At 37.5% G+C, this 23,261-nt stretch overlaps 3 long non-coding RNA genes across 3 annotated transcripts in view; 2 read left to right on the top strand and 1 right to left on the bottom strand.

Moving 5' to 3' along the window:
• Positions 1-23,261, top strand: part of LOC116283346 (uncharacterized) — a 103,416-nt gene that overhangs the window by 11,399 nt on the left and 68,756 nt on the right. The window contains exon 2 of the long non-coding RNA XR_012079897.1: positions 14,306-14,392. This is a non-coding gene — a long non-coding RNA (uncharacterized lncRNA). The remainder of the gene's footprint in view (positions 1-14,305; positions 14,393-23,261) is intronic.
• Positions 519-2,644, bottom strand: LOC140701079 (uncharacterized). The gene is made up of 2 exons (XR_012079896.1): positions 2,399-2,644; positions 519-769 (listed from the first exon to the last, which is right to left on the bottom strand). It is a non-coding gene; the product is annotated as an uncharacterized lncRNA (long non-coding RNA).
• Positions 2,481-7,668, top strand: LOC140701080 (uncharacterized). The gene is made up of 2 exons (XR_012079900.1): positions 2,481-2,737; positions 6,746-7,668. It is a non-coding gene; the product is annotated as an uncharacterized lncRNA (long non-coding RNA).

The following is a 23,261-nucleotide window of genomic DNA, read 5'->3' as shown; positions in this document are numbered from 1 at the left end:
TAATGAAATAGGCAGAAGTGAGAGAATGTTTACATGTCAGAATTGGAAGGAAAGCCTTAAAAATTGGTTTGATAAACTAAAGAAACTCCCTTATCACATACCCCAGAGAAAACTAGGGGGGAAAAAAAACAGATGAGCATAAGTGCTGATGTGTTTCTCTAAGACCAGGGAAACCCCACAAGATGGGGTCATTTGGTCATCTGCACCTTAGAACTCTTTCCCTTGCTTTTGTCTGGTTTAAGCTAAATAAGTGTTCCTCCTTAGGGCTGACTGAAGTGCTGATTACATCAGATAGTAGCGCCTGCTGGCTATGACTAGTCACGTAGGTCTCAGGTTATTTTAACTTTTATGCATTAGGAAAATCAAACTTGGAAATCTCAAGGGGAGAAAACTTTTAAGTACAGGTTATGAAGTCGTCTTTTTATCTCATTCTTATACTTTTAATTTGGGATTGTAAATTAACATATTTTTAGTCTAACTGCAATAGTCATCTGTTGTACAACAAACCACTCCAAAACTCTGGCTTTAAAAAATGATTTATTATTTCTGCTAATTCTGTAGGTGACTGTAAATTTCTTCTGCTGGTCTCATCTGGGTTCACACATGTAGCTGCAGTGAGTTGGCAGCTGGCCTGGGACCGAAGGGTCTAAGATGTGTCTGAGACCACGGTGCTGCATGCGAGCTGGGCGTCTCTGTCTCCAAGCCGCCTCTCCTCATTCATAGTCTCCCTCAGGCTTTTTAACAAGGCAGCCAAAGTGTCCCGAGAGGGCTAGAGCAAAAGGCGACAAGGCTTCTTAAGAACTAGTCTCAGAAGTTGCAGGTCAGTTCTGCATTCTGCCACACTGCTCCGTATACAGATTAACTCATGTAAACCTGCCAGCAGTGCTATCAGAACTAGGGTGCCATTGCTGTCTTTGTTTTTAAAATGAGGAAACTGAAGCTCAGCACTAGTCGTCCGACCACAGGCACCGAACAGGCAAGCCGTAAAGCAGACGTGGGTTTTAATCTCTCCTTACCTTCGGCAAACTCTGTTAATTAATCTGAGCCTGTTTCCTCATCTGTAAATGGGATTAATACTACTATATAGAATTATTTTTAGAATGAAATGTTCTAAAGCACCTAGCAGAGTACGTGATACAGAGCAAGTACTCAGAAATGTTAATTTCATCACCTTTCTCTTAGGTTTGTTTATTAGATGAGGAAATGTATTTATACATGATACTTATCTCACTATCTTAAAAAAAAAACTTGAATGACTTGGACTAGAATTATTATTAAAGAATACCGTTGTTAACATTCCAATAGCAGGGCAGTAATGAAAATTCCATTATGATGGAATTAGTTATTTTAAAACTGTGATCTTAGCTATTCTACCCTAAGGTGTTAGTGGCTGAGAATCACTTAATATATTACTCTTCCAGAGTTTATTTACATTTTCAGAGGAAATAAAATGCCAGTGAAGGAATAGAACACAAGAATTTTGTGTTTTGTGGCAAACCAGTCAGGAAGGTGCGATTAGGAAAGGGATCTTTGAGAGGTGCTCCTTGTGGCCTACCTGCCACCCTAGGCCAGCCCTGGCAGGTTACCAAGTAAATCACCACATTTTGTGTGCAATTTATAGATTTGAGTTTATGTACAAAAAGAGATGGTTTTTAATAAATTCACATCATCCTGTTATATTATTTAATCTACATATGTGACATGTAAATAAACAGAGACACAGTCACTGTACTATAAATGCAAACTACAGTGCTGACAAGTTAAAGTTTGAGCCTGTTATGGGCTGAATTTTGTCCCTACAAAATTCATAGGTTGAAGCTTTAACCCCGAATGCTACTGTATTTGGAGATAAATTCTTTAAAGAGGTAAATAAGTTAAAATTAAATCTTTAGGGTGGGCCTTAATCCATTATGACTGATGTCCTTATAAGAAGAGAAGATTAGGACACAGACCCAGTGAGAAAGTGACCATCTGTAAGCCAAGGAGAGAGGCCTCAGAAGAAACCAGCCTGCTGACACCTTAATCTTGGACTTCTAGCCTGAGACTGTGAGGAAATAAATCACTGATGTGTCAGCCACTCAGTCTGTGATATTTCATTATGGCAGCCCAAGCAGACTAACACAGGACCCATTTTCCACCTGTATATGTGCTGTTTGTTATTATTTTAAAACTAAAGATTTTTGTTACAGGAAAATAAATCAAGAATGGATTATAGGAACCTTTCCTTAATAAGCAATCAAATTAAGTTGCATGATCTGGTATTTGAAATAAACGAGGTGAGAAGTGTCTTTTCCTTTATTTTTACCACCATGGCCATAACGACCCTCTTTCCTTCCATTTCGCCATCCCTTTCACCCTACCCTACACCGCCCTGACCCATCCCAGCATTCATGCATACCAAATGGCTGGCTTCTTTCACCTTGTATTTTCAGGTATATTCTCTAAACAAGCTTTAGGAATTTTTCTAAGCAGCAGGAAAATCTTCCATCTTATTTTTCTATCTTCACTTTGTAAAGCATGAAGGAGAGCATTTCTGGAGTACCTGTTTTATGCTAGGTACTATGTTACTTCCTTTACACAAACCAGCTCCTTGTCAGAAAACAGCAGGGGCCCAATTTAGAAAAAGAGAAGGAAAAGCAACAGTAATAGCCTTGTGACATCACTTTGGAACTTTGAGTCTCTGGCCTTTGCCCCACTTTCTGTGTGCTTAGCCCTGCTATCAGATCCACAATACCTGGTGATTATGAAAAGTACCTTAACTATTTAAACCTCTAGATGTTAATCATTTTTTGAGATGTGAAAGCAGCATATCCTTGGGGTATCCTTGGGGAATGGCCCTGGAAATAGCATAGTGCTTCTGAGAGTGTGTAGTTGTTGACGGTCACAAGTGATTTGCGTGTGTGTATCTTCTTAATGAAAAGTAACTAAAGGAAAAATGGAGAAAGTTACTAACTGGACTACTTCAGTGTAATAGTTATAAGAAGGGACAGCTAACTCTGAGGACTTTGGAAGCTTGCCCTTGCCTGGTGTAGTGTAAAATATTTTCCACCTAGTTGTGAAAGAATTTGAAATAGTTCCCTTGGGCTTGGAACTATGAGGAAAAAGAGCCCAAGGAACAAGAGGCTTGTTAGTCCTGCACATCAGGGGTGAGCAAACTATGGCCCATGGGTCAAATGTAGACTGTGGCTTGTTTCTGTATATCTGTTGGACTAAGAATGATTTTTACATTTTTAAAGAGTTGTTTAAGAATATGTGACAGAGACCTTATATGGCCCACAAAGCTTGAAATATTTAGTCTCTGCAGAAAATGTTTGCCATCCCTTGCATATTGTCATAGAGGATCTTTTTTTTGTTTTCTGTCGAAAGACTGGTGGTGTGCTGTAAACAGCTGAATATGAGAAGTCTTCCTAAACATTTGTAGTATTTCATAGAATTATTGAATTTTAGACCCTGTGGAATGCAAAGAGATCGTCTCTTCTGTATTCGTTTGCTAGGGCTGCTGGAACAAAGTACCACAAACTGGGGGGCTTAAACAACAGAAATGGGTTGTCTCACAGGTCTAGTGGCTAGAAGTCCAAGATCATGGTGTCAGATGTTTGGTTCATTGTGAGGACTGTCAGGAGGAGTCTGTTCCATGCCTTTTCCTAGCTTCTGGTCATTTGCCAGCAGACTTTGGTGTTTCTTGGCTTACAGATGTTATTCTGTCTTTCATGTTCATATGGCATTTTCCCTGTTTCCAAATAAGATCATATTCACAGGTAGTGTGAATCTTTTTAGAGGACACAATTCAACCCATAATGTTTTTTAAGCCTTCATTTTACAGATAAGAGCACAGACGCCAAGAAAGTATAAAGAAGTCATTCAGGTCCTACAACTGTATAGGAGCAGAACTGGTATTAAAATGAAGGTCCTCTCGCTGGTCCAGTACTTGTTCACCTACATGCTTTACACTGTAACACACAATTGATTGCCAAGTAATGAAGTACACACCAAGCATAGTACTTGTTTGTGCTAGCTGTATTATTCTAGTCATCTTTCATGTGCCTTCCAGTAATCACGGAGGCAGTAAAGTATAGATTGATCAGAATTAATCATTTCCATTACAAAAACAAGCACATCACACATTATTTTAGGTTAAAACCATCTTTGTATATTTAGTTGAGAAAGATTTTGCCAAAGGTCTCTTGTTACTAGAGAGTATCTAAGCATGAGTGTTCAGTGTACGCTAGGTGGTGGTTGTTGGAGCACTGTGGGGGCATGCATGGGTCCAGATCTGTGCATTGCCTATTTCAGTAGCATTTATGGAAAGATGGCTCATACTGAGGTTCTAGTCACAACTGCTACAGGTTTGAGAGTCAAGTCTCACTTACTTTTGACCATTGACAGTCCACTTTCATGAGTCTTAATTCCCATTTCTTTAAAAGAAGGCATGAGGTTTTCTAAAATCCCTTATCATTCTAGGATTCCAAGATTCTGGTTCTGTGAATGTGATAAGACCCTTTGCGTTTGAGGTATCTGTTGGTTAGGGGCAGGTCTACATTTAACTTCATACTAAGGAGTATAAGGACAAACCTCTATACAGACTGAGACTTACCTGCCCACCGGAGTAGCATGGATGAGTGTCAGTTGTGGGGCCCCAGTATCTGATCATAAAAACTGTTTTGTAGGTCTCTTCAGGTGTATTCTAGTGTATACTTTGTTAAAAGAGGGAAGAATAGTGCCAGACTGTCATATTCTCTGCTACAACTACTGGCTTGCTTTCTAAGTGAAGAACTGAATTTAAAAGATTATACCACAGAGATAACCTAATGGTTTTTTTTTTATCATTGGCATCCCAAGCAATGGAGTTTAATTGCATCTCCTTTGTACTCCCTTAGTATTTTCTATCTTTTATGATAGTCAGCCTGCAAGATGGTCCCCAGTGATTCTTGCCCCTTGTTATTTGTGCCCTTGAGAAGTCCCCTCCCATCCTGAACAGGACTGACCTGTGTAACCAGTAGGATATTGTGGAAATGACAGCGTATGACTTTGGAGTCTAGGTCGTAAAAGACGTCGTGACTTCCATGTTGCTCTTTTGAATCACTCACTCTCAGGGAAGCTAGCTGCCGTGTCATGAGTATACTTACATAGCTCTGTGGAGAAGTCCACATGCTGAAGAACCTCGCAGCAGCCAGCACTAACTTGCCTGGCATGCGAGTGAGCCACCTGGAAGTGGGCCTCGCGCCTAGTCAAGCCCCAGGAGGACTGGAGGCCCAGCCGACATCTTGTCTGCAGCTGAACAACTAAGCCCTCCTGGAGTCTTGGCCACAGAAACTTCATGAAATAATGAATGTTTATTGCTCTAAGCTACCAGGTTTCAGGGAACTATGTTGTGCAACAATAGATAATAATGCCACCTTTGTTGATTCTGCCCCTTTTTTCAGATCATAGTTTATATTTTTATCTTCCACTAGATTTTTATCTACTTACTGGCAGAGTTTATGTCTTAACTCACTTTTATAGGCCTTAGAGAGGTTATTACAGTGCTCTGAAAATATTTTTAACTGTGTATGATTAACTTGTTTAAAGCCTAGAACACCTGGGTTGCACTGTTGCTTCTGTTTGGAAATTTGGCAAATTACCTGTACTTTTTTTTTTGGAAATAAATGCAGTATTTTAAATAGGTCTCCTTAAAAAGAAGTTAGAGTGTTTGAACAATGTAAATAAAACAAAAACACAGTTATTTATATGAGACTTAGCATTTTAACAGATATCTAAACAAATGGGGGAAAAGACCACAGAACCAGGAAGAACTGTTAGCATTGGTCACCTTCAAAGAATTTACTGAGAAAAACAAGACGAAGAACAGCTGTGTACCTTTTACCTACACCTAGATTCATCTATTAAGATTTTGTCTCATTTGCTTTATTTAGTATTATTTTATTTTTATTTATTTTCTCTTGTGTGTTCTCTCTCACTGCATGTGTCTGCACACAATATTTTTTCTAAATCATTCAGGAGTAGCTTACATACATCATAGCCCTATATCCCTAAATTCTGAAGTGTGTAAGTTGTAGATTTACAGTTAACAAGCTTCAGGAAGTTAACATTGATACTTTACTGTTTGTATTCCAATTTTGTCAGTTAGTTCAGTAGTGTCCTCTATGCTGTTTTCCCCCTTCCTAGTACAGGATTGAGTATAGAGTTATGCATTTAGTTGTGTATCTTTAGTCTGTTTTAATCTGTAACATGTCCATAGACTTTGTCTTTTATGGCATTGACATTTTGGAAAAACACAGGCCTGTCCTCCCCCTTTTTAGAAGAATGTTCCTCATTTTGGGTTTGTCACATGTTTTCTTGTGATTAGATTCGGTATCCTTTTAAATGTTTTGAAGTGAGAAAACAGTATTCCATTCAAAGGGTCAATTTAAAGCAAAATTTAGGTCAAACTTAGTTCAGAAGAATTATTAGAAGCCAAAATGGAAAACCAAAACATGTTGTAGGATCAACTTCTTAGAAAATGTTTAGAGTAAAAGACTTTTCTGTCTTTCATGTTACTGTAACTAGTATTGATTGACTCAACAACTGGATTTTTAAAAGTCAAGAAATGTCTTGGCATTGGGGTGACCTTAGGTGGTTTTATTTAGCTTCATCATGAACTTGCCTCCTCAGAAAGCCAGTGGTGTCTTTCTATGGAAACAGGATTTTCTTCCAACTATTGCTAAATTTATTTAACAAACGTTATTAAATTCTTATCATCTGCCAGACACTGGAGTAGATCCTGAGAATACCAAGAAGACTGTAACAGACTTCATATGCCCTGCTGTCTATTAAAAGACCGTCAGAGAAGCTCACGTGCGCAGAGGTCAGGAGGAGCCTCTGCCTGGGGGGAGTTGTAACTGCCCCAGAGTGGGAAGGCCTAAACGCTCTCCTCTGCCCAAAAGACATTCCTGTTGCTCCTGTAAGAGTCATAGCCACCTGCAAGAGAAACCTATCTTGCTGCTGTTTGGCACTTTTGTCTGTTCTGGTTTATTAAAAATGACTCGATCATGTTGAATAATTTAACTCAGGGAATCCCTTTAAGAAACTAGGGGATAAGATAGATTATTTCTTTTAATCTTGAGTTGTTGCAGTTGTTTTGTCCTATACAGAACGCCTAGGAATTCACTTTAAAAAAAATACTAAATTTTTAACTATGTATCTATTTTTGTATGCATCATTCCCAACAGAATCACAAGTGAAGGCTTAAACATTATTTTAAGGTGAAAAATGTGTTTAAAGTCTGAAGATAAAACAACTTTGAATCTTTTGATGCTGTGATCATAATTATGACTTTGTTCCTGACTCTTTCCACCTGGCAGAATCCTAGGCAGTGCATTTCATCTGAAGACTAATGCATCCTCAGCCACTCAACTTTGTGACTGATTTCTGGAGGGAAGTGTCAGTATACATGGCTGACTAAAATACTATAGTTTAAATTTGGAAATAAAATCCTAAGATGCTGAAACTGGGATAATTTCTAATAAGAGTACCACTAAAGATAATTTCTGTTTTTTCCAAACATAGGGAAATGAAGATGGTTGTACTATTATAGAAGATGTTCTTTATTTTTAGCTAAAATTGTATTACCTGAAAGATTAATGTATTTATGTAATTCTCAATATAAAAATAAAGAAAATGTAGTATCTATCTATTCTAAATCTGTATTATATTTTGTTAATGCAATAACTAAATACTAGGCTAAAGCAAAGGAGCTGTGTTTTTATACTGTCAAAATTAAAATTTTAAGTCACCCAGAGAACAGAAAGGAATTCAGGAAAACCTGAAAATCTAATACAAGATTGGGAAAGATTCTTTTAAGTTGCTGTATATATGTCCTTGCTTCTATGTTGGTAAATACTGACCAAAGAGAATTATTGATAAATGCATATTTTAATCAAAATGATTCTCTGATACGGCATTTAAATATGCTGGCTTATTTGACAATTTTCCTTCTCAAGATTGAGAGGAAAAGAACACAGATTCTTTGCACCCATGCAGTTGAAGTGCAATTAACTTTAGTACATAAAAAGAATCGATTTTTCAAACTACCTTAGTTGTTGGGCTGCCCACAGTAGGACAGGATTGAGAAGCATAAGGTAAGCTCTGAATCTGATTATAAATGTAATGTAGATTACCTAAAGGCTATTTCTCACTTACGATGTTAATATATTTAAGAATTGACTAGGTTGTCTTAAATTTTAAAACCTCTGTTGTTTTGCACAGCACTTAGAGAACAGAAGGCAAAGTATTTTAAGTTCCTCAGCACAATACAGTATATAAAATTGCCAGATGATTCTTAAAATCAAAATTGATTGAGTATTGGAAATTTTGTATGATTAAACCTTAAAATGGATTTCTTTGTAATATGACTTCTGGCTCCCTCTCTAGCCTCCTGTCCAGCCTCAGTGCACCTTGAACTTCATCTTTTAACGACATTTAAGAGTCTGCCATTTCTTTGCTCACATCTAATTTCACAGTTTGAGTTGCATTGTCTGGTATAATAACCACTACCTGCATGTAGCCATTTCAATTTAATTTTAAATTCACCAAATGAAATTAAAATTCCAGTTCTTATTGCACTTGCCACATATCAAGTACTTAGTAGCCACCTTATTGGACTGTGTAGATATCAGATATTTGCATCACTGCAAAATTTCTGCTTGATAGTGCTTCCTTAGAGCCTTTTGTTCTGCACTCTGCCTACCACAGCTTTCTCTCCTTTCTTACCTTCTTAAAGCCTGCTTATTCTTCAAGATTTATATCATGTGTCATTTAATGCAAGAAGCATTTACAGCCAGTCCTGTTCATTCCCAATTTCTGTGTTAGATTCTTCCTTTATTTTGGCATTTGCCTTTATTATTGGCACTTTACTATGGGAAAATTTAGGTTTACAAACTTGTCTTCTCTTCTGGGCTGCACACTTTTCAAATTTCACCTTCTAAGTATTTCTTGAATGCATCCACTTCATTCTGAATATAGTGGAAATAAGTCTTGGGAATCGAAGGAAGCAGGTCTCATTTTGACTCCTGGCTCCTCTACTTACTGTCTTTGTGACCTTAGCTTTAAACTGTCAGGCTTTAGTCTTCTCATGTATGCAACAGCAGTGGGAAAACAGGCATTCAGCTTTACAATTAGAGGTGGTTATTTAATGGATATTTGTATCCGTCCAAAATTTGTATATTGAAGTCCTAACCTACAGTGTGATAGTAGGTGGTGGGGGGTTTTGGAAGGTGATTAGATCATGAGGATGTAGCCCTCCCAAATGGGATTAGGACTCCAATTTAAGAAAGATCCCAGAGAGTTCTCTAGCTCTCCATCACTGGAGGCGACTACAAGAAGGTAGCAGTCTGCAGCCAGAAGAGGGCCTTCACCTGAGCCTGACCCCTGATCTTGGACTTCCAGCCTGCAGGACTGTGAGATGCAAATTTCTTTTGTTTTTAAACCACTCAGCTTATAGTGTTCTCATAACCACTTAGTTATGGTATAGTGGCATGAACTAAGGATGTGTATGTGTATGTATATATGTATATAAATTAGAAAAGAATAGTAAACTCTTTTTTTTAACAAAAATGCGGCATAGGAGAGAGAAGCACATAGTTTTAAAAGTAGTATTACATATTTTTCTCTTCTGATTTACTTTAAGATAATTTTTATTAATCATTTTTAAACAGTTATACATTTTGCCTCCATTTCTTTGAGTTTTATGAAAAGAGGGACTCTCTAATGAAATTTTGGGACCAGATAGATGCCCATTTGCAGTCTAAAGATTTCAGAATCTATTCTTACCAAACATGTGCTTCATAGCTAATACGGCCAACCATGTGTCCAATGATGCATTTGGCATTTCCTCTTGGATATCTACTGCTGCCGTCTTAATCCAAGCCCTCACCACTATGTGATCTTCTAGCTAGCTTCCTGAACTCTAGGTTCTTCCTGTTTTAATCCGTTCTCTCTGTCAAATTTACAAATCTTTGTTATTCCCTTTTCTGATTTTTTAAATCTTCTGTTTCCGATGTTATGGTGCCTATATCATTGTGCCCCTTTGCCTCAACTTTAAGGCCTTCATTAGTATCCTGGCTCTAACTTAATGGCCAAACCTTTTAATCTATTTTCTTTTTTATACTAGAGGCAGATCTTTCTTTCTCTCCCATTAATATGCCTTCCTCGGTCCCACTTCCTAGTTTTTAATTATATTGTGCCCCTGTTCAGGAATCTCTCTTCTTGCCTGTTGCTTAAAGAAATAATCCTAAATGGAGTACAAGAAGAAGCCCTAGTTTTAACAGAGTAGGGAAGTTATATTACCTGATGTTGATCCTACAAGGTGAAGTTTTCAAAGAAAATAAATTTAACATTTTAATCACAATAAATTATAAGCAAGGACTTCTCAGTAAATTTACAACCAATTCTTATGAAACAAGCATTTATTCAATATATGAATACAGAATGATAGTGTTATTAATTGAAGGAGGTCGGACAGGTTAAGGAGAGAAAGGCAAGGTTTTTTTTTACACACATTGTTTGAGTTGCCTATGATATGTCAACTGGTTTAATTAAAGAGAGGCTAGGAAAGAAATCGGGATGTAGCAGTGTTTTCAGCATATAGATGCATTAAAGACATGAGACTGAATGAGATCACCCAGGAGAGAAGCACAGTGAGGGAGAAGGGAATGGATCCAATCCTTGAGTTGTATTTAGCACTAAATTAGAGAAAGAAAAGCCAATAGAAGAACTGGCCAAGGAAAGAGAAGGAAAATAGTAGAGTTGTGTAGTTTTAAAAGCCAAGAGGGGAATGTTTCAAGGAGGGAATTATCAGTTATGTCCAATGCTTCTGTGAGATGGGTAGGATGAGGACAGGAAATGTCCATTGGATTTATCAACATGGACACCATTGATGGCCCTCATAAAAGTAGTTTTGGTAGAGGAAGGGTGAGAACTGATGCCCTGTTGGAGTAGGCTTCGGGTAAGAGGATCAAGGAGAAACAGGCAATTATCTTGAGAAGTTTTGCTGGCAAGAGAAGACAGTTGGGTGCAGCAACATGGATGGAAATAAATCAGACAGAGAAAGACAAAACTGTATGTTGTCACACATGGGGAATCTAAAAAATAAAACTAATGAATAAGTATTACAAAATAGACAACAACTCACAGAACAACTCTAGTACCTGTGCGGAGAGGGAAGTGGGAAGGGGTCAGAAAGGAGTAGAGGGATGAGAAGCACAAAGTACTATATGTGAAATAAATAAGCTACAAGGACATATTTTACAGCACAGGGAATGTAGCCAGTATTAGAATAACTTTAACTGGAGTGTAATCTGTAAAAATATTGAATCACTATATTGTACACCTGAAACTAATATTATAAATCAACTATACTTCAATTAAAAAAAAAAAACCTGAAAAAAGTAGAAAAGTGGGTAGACAGGTGGAGATGAGAAGTCACCAGACAGGTTTTCCCCTTAGGCAGGGGATGAGTAGAGCATATTTGTCTATTTGTATTTTGATGAGATTGAGTTATCAGTCAGTCTTACACCTGTAGATATTAGAGCTTTGTGATATTAAAAGAAATATTTATACTTTAAAGGTTCTGCAGAATCAGCTGTATACTTTTCTTTATACTGGACTTTCAGCATTTCGTTGTTTTTTTATAAATGAAAGAGTTCAAGTTGTTCTACCTAGTCATGAATACATGTTACTAGACAAACTTGTGCTACTGTAAGCAATTTTAGAAGCTATCCAGTTGCTAAAACGCTTTCCAGTGTAATGCCTCTGGTTGACCAGTAATCAATATGTAACTGGAAAGTACCTGCAAGATAGCAGTGTTTAATTAATTACATTTTAAAGCATATGTGTTTTGCTGAGAAAATGAAATGATCTAAGTAGAATGTTTTGTAGATAGTCAATCAACACATTTTTTTTAATAAGCACTGCTATGCTCCAAGCACTGTTTTAGGTACAGTGAAGACACAGGAGTGAAACTATGTCTGCCCTCAAGTAATGCTTACATTTTACGGGGTGGAGGGAGAGACAGCAAGCACACACTAGCTAGCAAAGCAGTGAGCACTAAGTACCTAATATAGTACTACTTAGTACTTAGCATAATATTAACAAGTACTGTGAGGAAAATAAAATGGAATAATGTAGTATAGTGCGACTGGGGTAACTACTTCTGCTGGGTGGTCAAGAAAAGCCTCTGAGGTAACCTTGATTTAAGGCTGAATAATGGGTGAAGGAGGTTCAAGTTAGAGAAAAGAGCAAGTGTAAATGTCTTGTGGCAAGATGATGTTTGGCTAGCAACAGGAAGATGAGGCTAGTGTGACTGGAATGTGGAGTAATCTGGGAATAGAATGGTAGATGTTCAGTTAATTGGGATTATTTGAATTTTGTTGTCTACAGGGGTAAAGACCTTGGATTAATAGGAATCCATTGAAGAGTGTTAATCAGAGAAGGGACATGATTAGATTTGTGCTTCGAAACATCAGTCTGAATGCTGTGTGAAACAGGGGCAGGAAGACTCGTCCTGAGCCATCTGCAGTGGTCTAAGTGAGACACTGATAGTTCAGACTGAGTTTTAACAGTGGAGCTGGTGGAAGATGGTTAGATTCAGGATCTGCTGGAGGATTGGATGTGGGTTGTGAGGGAAAGGGACTCATCATATTCAGCAGAAACATTTATTAGGTGCCTCTCCTGACAAAGTGCCATGTTAGGTAACAATACACACATTGATTTAAGCAGTTATGTGCCTGCCTTCTTGGATGATAATTCTTCATTGCTTCTTCCCATTTTGGGGTGTGTGTGTGTGTGTGTGTTTAACCACCTAAAAGATACATAAAATTAATTTTATTTCTATTTAACAATAGTGTATTTTGCAAAGAGTTTTTCAAGAGTTTTGATTGCAAAATTAAAGAAACAAGGACAAGTTGTGCCACTTCCAGTAGAGGCGGTGGTTTTATCAACATTCTTATATGTCTTCTTGTTTAAGTGTCCAGCTCCTTGCCTACTGAAACACACCACTTCAGAGCACCATAGTTCTAAACCCCCCACTTCTGTCACTCATGTCTTATTTTGCTCTACCTTCTTGCTGTTGGCTACCACAGTGATGCCCTTTAGTTTTGTCATGGTATGGTAATTCTGTTGAAAATCGTAAAAGTCCCGTCAGCAAGTCCTGAGACACTTTTTCTCCCATCTCCCCCACCTTCCCAGAAGGTCTTGGAGCTTTTTGAAAAAAAGCAGCGTTTGCCAGGGAGAGCCATCTGTACAAGCATGGTTAACAGATAAAATACATAACTGAGCACTTGTTCACACGCTGAAGTGAACTCAAAACTTCTTCCTGCAGAAAATTCCGACTTTGCCTGCAGGTGTCTCCCTCCTCGCTGAGTTAAGATGGCCTTCTATCAAAGCAAGACTCCTGATTAGGAACCTCAGTTTCCATCAGAGATTATTAACCTGCTTGTCTGGCTTCTAGTACATGTGGTTCTGCTCTTAGTCAGCGACATAGGATGCTTGTACTCTCTAAGGATCAGCAAACTGTCTGTAAAGGATCTGTTGTGGATCGAATGTTTGTGTCCCCCCAATCCATGTGTTGAAACCCTACCCCACACATGATGGAATTAGGAGGTAGGGTCTTTGGAAGATAATTACGATTAGATGAGGTTGTGAGAGCAGAGTCCTCATGAGTGGGATTAGTGCCCTTGTAAGAGTCAGAGAGCTTGCTTCCTCTCTGCTCTCCACCATGTGAGGATACAGCAAGAAGTCGGCAATCTGCAATGGGAAGAGGGCTCTCTCCAGAGCCCAGCCATGCCAGCTCCCTGATTCCAGCCTCCAGAACAGTGAGAAATGAATTTCTGTTGTTTATAGGTTACCCAGTTAATGGTGCTGTTTTGTTATAGCAGCCCAAGCTTACTAATACAGGGCTAGGTGATAAATATTTCAGTCTTTGGGGGCCATATGGCCTCTGCCACAGCTACCCAGTTCTGCTGTTGTAGTGTGAAAACAGCCATCGACAATACAGATATGAGTGGGAATGGCTTTGTTCTAACAAAACTTTACAAAAACCAGCAGCAGGCAAGATTTGGCCCATGAGCCATTGTTTGCTAAACCTTTCTGTAGGCCTTTGTAAGTCAAACTTGTTACACTGTTCAGCTCTAATCAAAAGCTGGGCTGTGCTATATATGGAATATGATTAGAAGGAGTCATCATATACCCACTCCTCTAAGTAATCTAAATGACAAGTTTCAGTTCTTGGATTTGATTCTTTCATTAAAAAAAAAAACTTTTTTTTTATTAGGCAGGTAGACATACTGCTATGCATCTGCATCGTCTACAATAGAAATGCTGAAGAGGAAGAATGTCTATATAGCCGGTGATTTCCAGGGTAAGGGTGTCTCAATTATGATGACCAGTGGCGATTAGCTACATGGAAATGTATGAGAAATAGATAAAAACCTATTGTTGTCTCTCCAACTTTACTGTCTTTCTGCCCCTGTGTATCATTCTAGTCTCTAATTTTATGCATCTAATAGTTGTTAAATGTCTGTTACATGCAAGGCGTGGTGCTAGGCAGTGGCTCCTGAGGATACCCTTTCTCTAGGAAAAGATGCCTAATATAAACAGTTGGCATCTGCTTTCCTGCATATACAGGCCGTTCCCTGACATGTAGGAGAGATGCCTAATAAATCTTTGTGGCTGAATTATTATCACTCACTATAAATCAATAAATTAATATTTTTTGTAAATTATAATCTTATGGATTTAGTTAACTTGAGTGAGTGGATGAATTGATAAATAAAACAAGCCAAAGCCAATGTCCAAACATGATCCCAAGGTGATTCCAAATATCCTGTGATTTCTAATGATTTTAACAATGTTACTGAAATACCTCTTCTTCTCTCATACTGCCACATACAGCACTGAAATATTTAAAAGGAGTAATTGAATTAAATAAATACAATAGATTTGTTTAGGAAAAGTTTTGTAAGTTATTACCATGAGCTATGATGTGAGCTCAAGTCTGCCTAACACATTTTCACATCTCATTGAATGTTCCCCAAACTCTATGTGGTTGGCATTATACTATAGATGGGGTCATTACAAAAAAATAATAAATCATACTACATTAAGAAATGACCACATGCAGTGTTTTCCAAGCTGTTCTGTAAACCTGTACTCCACAGTGGCAAAAGCAATTTGCATTTCAACCCAGCACACACACACATACATACAGGTAACTGACACAAAAGCTGTGTGAACTAGTACCTACCCTTACTGTAGGTGATGCTGTCTGAGGTTTTCTATTATTTGAATTTTTTAAATGGGTCATGACCTACAGTTTGAAAAACAGTTATCTAAAGATTTTACTCAGTATATATTCTTAGTATGACAGTACAATATTCAGTAAGCCAGAGGTTCTTCTCACTTTCTTCTAGCTATTCTGTTTATTAATTTATTATTAAATGTTTGTACATATTGAGTGCTTACTATATGTCAGATGCAGTTCTAAGTCTCAGGATATACAGAGATGAGTATGATTCAGTCCTTGCCTTTGAACTCAAATAGATAAGACAGACCAAGTTATAGTAAGTTTTAGTATTATAATGTAAGGATTAAAAAATGTCCTGTGGGAACAGAGAGGAGCAAGCAACTAATTCTCAGCAGGAATTTAAGAAAGACTTGGTACGCTTATGAAAAACAGGTTATATAGAATGAATGAGAATTTTCCAGATATAAGAGAGAAGGGCATTCCTGGCAAAGGGACCTGTGTATGCACAGGCAGGAGGTTTGAAAGAGTGGAACTTGTTCCAGTAACTGTAAGAAATTCAGTGTAGCTGGAGTTCAGGAGCGTAAAGACAAATGAGGCGGAGGTAGATTGGAGACCTTTGTGCTTTGGAGGAGGAGATTAGACTTTGTTCTTATGTAGTGAGAAGCCCAAAGAGGTTTTGAAGCTAGCACATGTAAGATAAGATATTTGTGTTTTAAGATGACAATTCTGTCAGCTGTTCAAAGGATGGTAAGAAGAAAAAAGATACTAGAGACATGAAATTCTTCGCATTGCTTCAAATGAGAAATAAAAACTTGAACTAAGTTCACAGTGATAAGTGTGGAAAAAATGGTCTGAATTTCAGAGTTCAATTCCATTGAGTTTGTCAGACATTTATTGAATGTTAACTGTATATCATGTTGTTAAATACTGTGATACAAAAAAGAATAAGAAATGGTCTCTGATCTTAAGCTTTCTCTCCAGTGGGAAACAAAGACAATAGACAATACACTTCAGTAGTATAATGGTTAAGTGCTGTGACAAAGGCTTGCATGAAGTATGAAAGGAGCAAAGATGAGAGGTTCATAACCTAGACTGAGGGGTTCCCAAGGCTTCCTGGGAAGGACACATCCAAGTGGAATATAGAGCAATGAATAGGAGGTGCCCAGGGAAAGCGAAGGACAAGGGGCATTACGGGCAGAGGGCAGAGGAAAGCAGGAGAATTGGGGAACTGCGGGGAACTACGTGGAGTTCAGCGTTGCTGGAGCACTGTGGGGTGAGGAGCCATACGAATGAGCCCAGGGTAGGAGTGGAAGGTTCACGTGAGTTCCTATCATGGAACTCGCAGGTTTGTATGGAGCCCATAAGTCACACCAGAGAGCCTGGACTTTATCCTGTTATTGGTGGGCAGCCCAGTGAAGGGTTTTTATTAAAACATAAGACTGACTTGTGGTTCCAGTGGCTTATTCTGATAATGTAGAAGATAATAACAGCTAACTCTTAATTGAGTGACTGTAATATGCCAAGCACTGTTGTAAGCATTTTACATGTACTACCGTGTCGAAACAACTCTACTGTTAGTAGTCTCACTTTACAGGGAGGTTACTGACACAGATTAAGTAACTTGCTCAAGTTTACATAGTCAGTGGCAGAGCAAGGACTCAGTCCGCAGTGATCTGACTGACCCACAGTGATACACTGCTGGGCACATGAGAGAGTAGCCAGACCAAAGGGAGGAGATTATGATGAGCTGCCCTGGGGTGCTGGTAGCAGGCGGGGAGAAGTCTGCTCTGGCTGCCAGAGCACAGCGCCACAGACTGGGTGGCCTAACAATAGAAATTTATCTTTTCACAGCTCTGGAGGCCAGAAGTACAAGGTCAAGTTGCTGTCGGGGTTGGGTTTTAGGAGGGCTCTCTTTCTGGCTTGTAGTTGGCTGCTTTTTCTCTGTGACTTCACTTAGCCTCTTCTCGGGGTGTGTGTGTGGAGAAGAAAGGGAGCGCAAGCTCTCTGATACCTCTTGGAAGGACACTAACCCTGTCGAATCAGGGCCCCACACTTAGGATCTCATTTAACCTCAATTACTTCCTTAGAGGAGTCCCATCTCCAAATACAGTCGCACTAGGAATTAGGGTTTCAATAAATGAACTGCGGGGAGGGGTGCACAAACGCTCAGTCCTTAACAGCAAAGATTCCAGAAAATATTTAGGATATAAAGTCAGCACAAGTTGGTGATTGATTTGATGTGGAAAGCAAGGGGGAAGGAAGAGTTTAGGATGACTCTCAGGTTTCTCACAGAGGACACAGAAAAAGCAAATGTGTGGCAGGGAGTAACAGTTCAGTTGGGGTTATAGTAAATCAGAAGCACCTGGAAAGCATCCGGGAGGTGGTTGGCAATGCTGATGTGAGGCGAGACTTCGGTGTCTAATGGTAGTTGAAGCCACAGATTGGGTCTGATCACCTAGAGAAAACAGGTAGAATGAAAAGAGAAGTAGTGCTGCCCCAAATGGAAAACACTCACAAAGTAAGCAGAAGAGCCACAAGGGGAGATGCAGGAAGTGCGCCTCTGTCCCTGAATCAAGCAGAAGGAATCGTTAACACTCAGAGTCTGCAGCCTCCTGTATGTCAGATTTGTGTTCTTAGATGAGAAAAGGAAACAGTCACAGAATCCTAGCCTTTTATTGCCTAACAGGACCAGAGAGATGATTTTACAATCCCCTCATTCTACAAACAAGGAAGCTGAAGCCTTGCAAAGCCTAGGGATTTGTATCTTTCATGATGCAGGCAGAGCCAGAATTTAGGTCTCCCAAGCCTCTTGACTTAAATCCCATGCTTTTTACAATATATCAAATTGAATCCATTTGTGGGAGTTGAAAACTGGGTCTAAGTTGTAAAAAATTACACTAAATAAACTGGAGAAAGAAGCATCAGAATTTTGCTACTGTATGCATTTGAGGAAAGGAAGAAGTAGTATATAAAATGTCTAAAACTTTAAGAGGAGAGACCAATCGTGTTGGCCTTGAATAATGATAAAATTGACTAGTGGAGAAGGGCTTCGAGATAGGGATTCTGTTTTTACCTTATTTAGAGTGTAAATAGCATGGTGTCAGGGTCATCTGTTAGGCTTTGGGCAAACATTTTTAAATGTGACTCCTTTCATGTTTTTTCTATCGACTAACCCTGTATTAGGAATTTCACAATACCATATTATTAGAGGATTAATGTTAAGTCACTATCTTATTACAGACTTCAGACTGTCAGCCTTCATTACTTTTGGAGAGGAGTGGCTGGCTCTTTTACAGGATTTCAAAATTGTCTTCAGCCTCATGGGCTCCCTGAAGAAAATTTCTGTCAGTAACAGACCATTTGTCTTATAATTCAATTAATGAAGTAAATATTGAGTATTTACTATAAGTAAAGCACTGTACTAAGCACTTCAGCATTGTAGGTGGCATTAATGAATTGAATAGAGTCCCTCTGTATAACAGGTAGTCTGTTGCAGGTACCAAAAATGTCATGTGATCCTTTAGACTCACAAATAGTTTAATGGTGTCAGTATGGCCAGTGGTGCCAGTATGTCCTCTTCAGTGCTTATCATTGAAAATACATGAGCTGCCTTTTCTGTATTTATCACTTTCAAAATTTTTAAAATAAACAAAACTAAAGCAGGTTTAGCCACCATTTGGGCTTGTGTATTAATTGTCTTCTTGTTTTTTTACCGGCTAAACAAGCATGAATTTGACTTAATAACATAATAAAAAGACTTTTTTTCCCATTTTGTAACTCTATAGTTTGAAATTATATAAGCTAACATTTAAAATAATAATAAATATATGCATACCATAAAGATATTCTTGCTCAGCATTTATAATATATCAATTAAGGTAGAATTAAGGTCTGGTTCACCAAAAGACACAACTTTGGTACTATGCCATTAACAATTTTGATGTGATATATGCATATTACAAAGAGTACGTTATGTCGAAAATAAACCAAATTGTGGGTATATGCAAGCATTAAGTAAAAGGACTAGATAACCTGCAGTTTGCATCATTAAAAATATATTTGTTTTTGACATAGTAGGAGAGCCCTCAACAAAATGATGACATAGGCAAAGCATAGCTTCAGAGGGATCAGAATCTTGGCACAATCCATAGTATGTGTTATTCCAAATATATAATCCTACCACTGAAGGCACTTAATGAAAAGCTTGATCCGTAATGCTGCACTAATCAAGACTTTTGATAGATTGGGGAGCTTATCATATTTATCTTAATATTCCCATCCTAGCATAGTTCATAGAACAAGTAAGTTCTCAATAAATGTTTATCAAATGAATGCATTCTGTTCATTAAGTAAAACATTAAGAAGAAATTTTGACTGGGAACTATATTAATAAGGTGCTGTTATCAGAGGTTTCAGTTAGCAGTTGTTTAGTGAGCGTCATCTGTGCATAGATGCTGTGTTGACACTAGGAATATGAAACTCAGTAAGACAGATCTTCAGTGGGAATGGGGAGGAGGAGACGGACAAGAGAAGAGAAAACTTTGTAACCAGCTATGATAAAGATGAGTGGCACCACAGAAAAAACATGAGGATAAATAACCATAAACTAGTAATGCAATCACAGAAATATCTATGGCCAAAATACAGCCATGGTATGACCAAAATACAACATGCTGTTGATCCCAGAAGAGAAATTAATTCCATCTGGAGTTGGGAGTATTTGGCAGGGTTTCACAGGGGAGATGACTTGTGAGATGAACGTTGAAGAATATCCTACTGGCATCTTGGGCATCTCAAATTCACTGTGTCCATTGGTATATTCATTATTTTCCCCTTCCACCCATCAGTCCTAGACCCACATGTCTGATCGTCTAGAACATGATTACTGATTTTACCGTTCATCTTTGGATCCTTACTTTTGGAAAATGCTAGAATCTCTTGACTGTCTTTCCCCTCCAATATTAATTTGGTCACTGTGGTAGCATGAAGTTTTGAATAGTTGTTTTTTACAATTGGTATATTTTGTACATCACCAAAAGCTTATCAAACATACTTGTATTTGAGTATATCAGTCTACTAATTATATATGTTAATCTTTGTTGAATTATACACAAAAATGTCATACTTTGAAACAACTCACTTATTTTTTTCTCACTGAAAAAACAACAATTCTAATATCTAAATAATTACAGAAAATCTTAAAGAACTTACTGTTTAGAGATGCTATCCTGGTAAGCAATCATGACAGCATTTTTATTTTACATAATACTATTTTTCTAAGAATATATTTCTTCTAATTTGTCCTTATCTCAACAGAATCATAAAATTTTAGCACCACTCTAGAATTTCTAGACAGTAATACATTTCTGCTGCCATTTGGAGGAGCCTGCATCACAGAGTAATGAGGAGTTGAGCCTAACTTGCAAAGATGCCTTCACTTGAAATTCAGACCCCCTCAGAAGAATTCTCTGTCAAGTTCCATAATTAATGAATTGGTCTTCTAGATTTCTCTAGTACTAAATCTAATGGAAGGTTCAATTATAACTAATTATTTTGTAGAGATTCAAGTGATGTTCTTATACCACTGAAACAGTAGATATTCTGAAAACTGAAAGTGAAACTGTCAGACCTTGGCATCTGTAGTTAACAACTGCTTAGAGTTTTGTTGATAGATATCTAGGTGATTGTGAGATTAAACCATGAGTGTGGGAGGCCTCTGTGCTTTTCTAATGAAACTGTTTGCAGTTTTGATAAAATCCATGACACATATTCCAGGTCTCTGTCAATCCAAATTTTCAAATAATATCTATAAATACTTATTCTCAAGAGTGGTTTCAGGAGTTAGGGAAAGCAAAAGTTTTTGAAAATTACTTTCTTTTTTTCCTTAAACCTTATGCCAGAGACACAGAATTAGCAAAGTTCTTTGATATGAGATTTACTCTTGTGATACCATGCTCTAGTGAAATATTAGAAAAGTGTTTTGAGAAATAAAAGATGTAAAAAAATTTAAAGGAAATTTCAGTTAATTAACAGAATTACATTAAAATAATCTTACATGATTGTGAAGTCTTGAATTCTAAATTTGTCTTTGCTAGTATAATGCTAATTAGATATTTAATTTTTTAATTTTTATAGTACATAGTTCAATTTCTATCAGTGAAGTGGAGAATTTGCATTTAGAATTGCTTTCAAAATTAAATTCTTATGTCATTACAAGATGTAATTGAAGAGTCTCAAAAGGCCAAGATGGACACTTTATCTCTTATGTGTCCGTGCAGTCTGTTGCTGACTTGCATGATGAAAGAAAGGTACTTCCTGATTGGAGTGTTTATCAGCACGACTTACCCCTAATACTCGTGAACAGTCCTAGAATCTTTTCATACCTGGTGACATCATATTCATCCTTTTAAATTTTTACTCAAAGTCAGTTCTTTGAAGTCATGCTTACTCTCACATCATAAGCCTGCAGAACTAGGTCAGAAGCTATGTTATTTCCTCCCAAGTAACACCTTCTATCCAGGTACATATCAATACAGAAGCAGTTTCAGGTGCAGTCTCGTGGTCAGCTAGACTTAGGATACACTAAATTTACTGAGAGCCAGTATAAGCCATTTTTCATTTTAAAATATGTGTAGAGAACTCACTAAAATGATTGGAATGTGAATATTAACTATTATTACTATAATATAAAAATATGTAAAATAAAACTTAAAAAATACAATACTCAAATTTATTTATTTTCTTACTAGTCTTAAACTGATTTTATTCTCTGCTTAGACAATCTCAGTTTTCTCCAGACTTGAAAGGATTTAAATGTTTTTCATTAACCTGTTTGTGGCTTCAAAACCACAAGATACTATGCCATCTATTAAAAGTGGAGTTTCATTCTTGAGCTTAATTAAAGAACTTAGTCATTTTTTGTTAATCCTGGAAGAATGCTTTACAACCATAATCAGAAGTAAAACAATACAGAATAAGATGTCTATACATGTCAACAATTTCCTTATGACTGCATTTCTGGTTAGAATAAGATTTTTCTACCACCTTCCAGCTATTCTTGCTTTTTTACATTTGAATTAATGAAAATATAATTTATAAGAATACACACATTCATGAGGTTGACTTTTGGACAAGACTATTTTGAAAGACTTGTGATACTATTTTTTGAGAAGTAATTTATATGAAAAATCTTATAAGGATATGAAAATGAAAATTGCCTTTATTTAAGAAGAGGGAATTGTGTGAAATCAGAACTCTTCCAGAAAATATGTAATATATAGTTACTCCAAGGAGCATGGGCCTTACCTATTCGATGCATCTTGGTAAAGCACCTAGCACAGTTGCACAAAAAGATGGGCATTCAACAAAACACTTAATAATCGGAATGAACTTCCTTTGATACGAAGTAACCAAAACTGCTTTTATTCTCATTGTCCCTACAAGTGTAGGAAGCTGAGCATTTTAATATAGTGCTTGAACAAGAAAGCTGCACACAAATCAGAAGTATACCACGTAGAAAGACCAAGATTTACAGAGGCCCAGTTACATGAAGGATGTGTAAGTAGAGCCCCATGTGTCATTATGTGGATGCAGATTGATTAAATTAAGCACTTACTGAAATTGCCTTCTGAACATAAAATAAGATGGCCGCAGTTCAAAGTGAGAAAGTTACCTTAGACTAAGGGTGAAATGAGAACCCAGTTATGCGCTAAAACAGGTTTGCAACACTTGAAAATTTTCATTAACATCTAGAAAGTCACAAGTGATTTTTTTTTTAAGAATGAGAATTGAATCATTTATTGCTTACTGTATTAGTGTACTTGTTTGAACAGAAGGGTTGTTTCTGTGCAATGCCTCAGACCTCTTTTTCACTCCTACTCTCTCTGCTGGTGAGTTACCAAGACGAGAGTGTTTTCCTTCACACAGAAAGGAAATACTGTTGACCCATTGTCTTGGTCTGCTCAGGCTGCTATAATAATTATTA

Source organism: Vicugna pacos, chromosome 14 (assembly GCF_048564905.1).
Source record: "Vicugna pacos chromosome 14, VicPac4, whole genome shotgun sequence".
Classification (NCBI taxonomy): domain Eukaryota; kingdom Metazoa; phylum Chordata; class Mammalia; order Artiodactyla; family Camelidae; genus Vicugna; species Vicugna pacos.
Note: the sequence above shows the minus strand (reverse complement) of the source record. Positions and strands in the feature narration are given on the sequence as shown.